Here is a 3,936-nt window from a genome sequence, read left to right as displayed (position 1 = left end):
CTCTCTAATTATGAGAGAAAGGGTGAAACATAGTTAGTTATCTACATCAAAATATAAGGAGATTATAAATTAATTGTATTTATATCCCACCATTCTCTATGACCACGGAGATTATAACAATATTGATTATAAGTCTATATAATCGTTTTTTTAATATTTAATAAAATATGTAAATAAGTTAGTATTAAAAATAACTAAAATATTGAATTGTGATTAGATAATTGCATCTGACTAATGGAAAGAGTTGTACTCGTTAAAAGATAAAAACGTAAAATCTATTAATAAAAAAAAAATGTAAGGAAATTAGGAGTAATTAAGTTGGTTAGGAGTAAGGAACTAAGGATCTACGCTCCTTCCAAAAAAAAAAACTAAGGAGTAGTACAGGCTAATATCTAAAACAGAAAAAAAAAGAAAAAAAAAAAAGTGGGAAACTTTCTAGTTTCCACCGCCATCAATAATCACGTTTTCCAACCACCGCCACCCCATTCATCTTCTCCAACCAAGCAATTACCATAGCCTCTATTCACAAAAGTTTCTTAGAATCCATCTCAACAACTGTCAAACAAAACTGCTAATCGCAACCTTGAAGGCTATAGGTTGGTTCTTGTTCCGTTTTCAAGTCTAACTAGTGTGTGTGTCCCGGGCGACGCCCCGTTTACAAACTTACAATGTTGAATAATACATGAAATGTTTTATTTACGTTGTTTACATGTGTTGTGTATTCGAGTTTGACATTTTTAATAACTATCTGAAAATCGTTTTTTTTTTGGTGTACCACGGTTCATCCTTAGGGCCAATCCCGATTCGGGGCGAGTTCTGAGTGGATAGGTTACATTCCCCTCCTAATTGTTGTTGCGGGGGATCGAACACGGGGTCCTCCCTACCAAGTATAACCTCAATCACCACTGAACCAACAGACAATTAGTTAGATTGTTTATTTTATTTAGATGCGAATGTAATGTATGTAGTACGTAAATCATGTCTAATATCTAAAAAATGTTTTGTATATATGCTATGATACATATATGCTAGCACAATTGTTGACTAATTAATGAAAAAACATGTTCTATTATATGTGAAAAATAGACAAATTAAAAATGCAGCAATTATTCAAACCTATTTTTAATAATGGTAACAAAATTAAATTTTCTTGCAATCACTATGTGGTGAACATTAATAACATTAATCATGTGAAAAATAGTATAAATATATGTACACTAATCCTATCCCACTTAAGTATATTTAAATAGAGTTCAGATACATAAATTATAGTATCTCTATTATATAAGCCAAGAGGGGAGGGGCGATTCGGTAACAACACTTTTCGTGTCCACCCACAAAAATACGAAAATACCCTAACCTACATCGTTCTTCCGCTTATTTCATTGAAGCTGGCATTTATTCCAAAACTTTCAAACCATTTTCTCTCCCATCCTCTATCATCAGATTAGGGTTTCGTTAAAAAGCTCTCCCTCTCTCCTCTCTTTCTTCTTGCTCGAATTCTTCGAATCTGGACTAATTGATTTCGATCTCAATCCTAGCTATGGCCGATCGCAGTGTTCTGCATGATATCAATTTATAAACTCACAAGGTAAATCATAGCATTTTTCTCTTTCATCGTCCTCAATCTTCATTTGCCTCCATTTTTATTTCCAAAACCGTAATTGTTGATTCTTATCAACTCATTTTATCAACTCACGAGGTTTCGGAGGTGGTTTCCGTCGGAGAGATTAATCTGATGGTGATTAGGCTTCCCTCTCTTCGAAATCGTCGCCGCCGTCACGAATGAAGGAAAAAATCTGCAGTTTGACGGAGTTGTGAATGAAGGAAATCGAGGGAAGAGTATATGGGATAGTTTCTCCAGACTCCCAGGTATTATTATTTTTAATTATTAGTACGAATACTAATTAATTTGTTAATTTTATAGCGATTAGGATATTATGTATATAATTGCTTAATTAATTTGTTGATTTTGATTAAATTGAAGCATTATGTAGTATTTTATTTTGTTTTCGTTTGAGGGGTAGTATTTTAATTTCTTAATTTTGATTAATTAGAATTATTATATAGCACAATTGATTAATTTGTTATTTTTTATTAAATTGAAGGGAGGATATTGGATTTTAGCGATGCGGATGTAGCTGTTGATCAATACCATAGATTCAAGGTAAAATTTGTCAAATTTGGGATTGTTTCGTTTGTTTAGGTTTAAATTTAGTTTCTTTTTGTTAAAGACAGAGTACCCCATCGTAATTGTTGAATTGGTTAAGACATAGATGTCTATTGTGTTTTGTTTAAGAATGATCTGGGTAGGGGAGGCTAAGGGATTTAACACAAAAAGTATCATCATTGTGAACTAAATTATTTGTTACTATTTTTTTTCTTGAGAATTACTATTTTTTCTGTTTTTTTTGAATTAGAACCCCCAAAAAGATTGAATCTTTGTTCTGCTGAAAACCCCCAACAACAAAATTAAATTGAAAAACTTTCTGGAGGGTACAATAATTCTTTGTGCGCAAAAAATCAGAAAAAGAAGCAAGAAGTACCAACAGTTGAAACACTAGGGTTTTTTGTTGTAATTTGTGTAAGGTAAGTTAATCTTTCATACACGAGAGGGTTTTCCCCCTGTTGCTTTCTAATCTTTGTGTGCAAAAAATGAGAAAAAAGAAGAGATTTTGCATGTTGCTGGGTGATTTTTGAGCTTGATTTGGTTCTGATTTTATTAGGTTCAAGTGTTAATTTGGATTGTAATTTTGATTTGAATTTGGAAGTTTTGATCTGGGTTTGTTTGATTGGTTCTGATTTTGATGAACAAATTTTCTTTTGAAAAGAAAAGCGAACTGATATATGTATGATTTGTGTGAAAGATTAATAATTTCCATGACTGAACTCATTCTTATTAGCCCATTGAAGTTATTGATGCCATCATCAATTCATCACTGGTCACAATCATGTATTTATGTGTCTCTAAGCTTTCTTATGTATAAAGAGCTTAATTCCTTGCTGATATTTTCTGCATGTTAAAGTGTTTACTTATTGAAAGTAATTGATTCCGTAGTTGATCACATTGATGGAGTGGCGTAATGTACCAAAATACAGCCTAATCCTAGGATATACATGATCAATTAAGTTTGACTAATTGATCCTAATTGATGCTAATTGATTCTAATTAATGCTAGCCTAATCTTAGGATATTTACAGAATATTAAATTGATTTAAAAAATATTCTTTGACTTAATATTGCCATATTCTATCACTTATCACTAGATTTCTTGGGTTGCCAGATTAGAAGGGAGAGTGCTCATGGAGAAAGTGTATGTTGCAACAATGTCAGAGCGCTCTTTGATGAGCTCCCAATGCCACATATCATTGTTGAATCACACTCTTTCCTGCTGGACCTCTGGACCTCTGGACCTCTTACAGAATGGGATTATGCCAAAGCTGAGAAAGTACAGAAGGTGCTCAGATATAACTTTGTAAATAATTGGCAACTAACTTTGTAAATAATCAAGAGTTTGCATTTTCATCTTGAACTTTGTAAATATTCAGAACTGGATCATAAGACTGTTGACTCTTTAATATTTCCAACATATAATTTTAGTTTATACATAATCTCGCACGCATCGCGTGCATATAAGACTAGTATCTAAGATGGTAAGCTTTCTACTATTTTTCTTGTTGATTCCATGTTCGAACCCTAACAAAACATTTTGTGTATCAATATATCAAAAGCACATCCTCCATGTCATTGTTGATGTGGTACCTTGTCATGTTTAGAAAATGTGACACATGGCGGCGTAACATGATTTGCCTTCGAGATTTAATAATAGTATAGATTCTTTCTCAAATTTTCAGAAAAAATCTCCTTGATATTGCAACATATAGTTGACCATAACTTGTTACTCCAAAAAGATATCCCTTAAAATTACATTCCTC

At 32.4% G+C, this 3,936-nt stretch overlaps 1 long non-coding RNA gene across 1 annotated transcript; it reads left to right on the top strand.

Annotated features, from left to right (window-relative positions):
- Window positions 1-1,443: 1,443 nt before the first annotated feature.
- Window positions 1,444-3,606, top strand: LOC130472010 (uncharacterized). The gene is made up of 3 exons (XR_008932229.1): window positions 1,444-1,872; window positions 2,109-2,167; window positions 3,285-3,606. It is a non-coding gene; the product is annotated as an uncharacterized lncRNA (long non-coding RNA).
- Window positions 3,607-3,936: the final 330 nt, after the last annotated feature.

This window comes from Spinacia oleracea, chromosome 4, assembly GCF_020520425.1.
Source record: "Spinacia oleracea cultivar Varoflay chromosome 4, BTI_SOV_V1, whole genome shotgun sequence".
In the NCBI taxonomy this organism is placed as follows: Eukaryota; Viridiplantae; Streptophyta; class Magnoliopsida; order Caryophyllales; family Amaranthaceae; genus Spinacia; species Spinacia oleracea.
The sequence above is the reverse complement of the archived record's forward strand: the minus strand, read 5'-3'. Positions and strand labels throughout refer to the sequence as shown.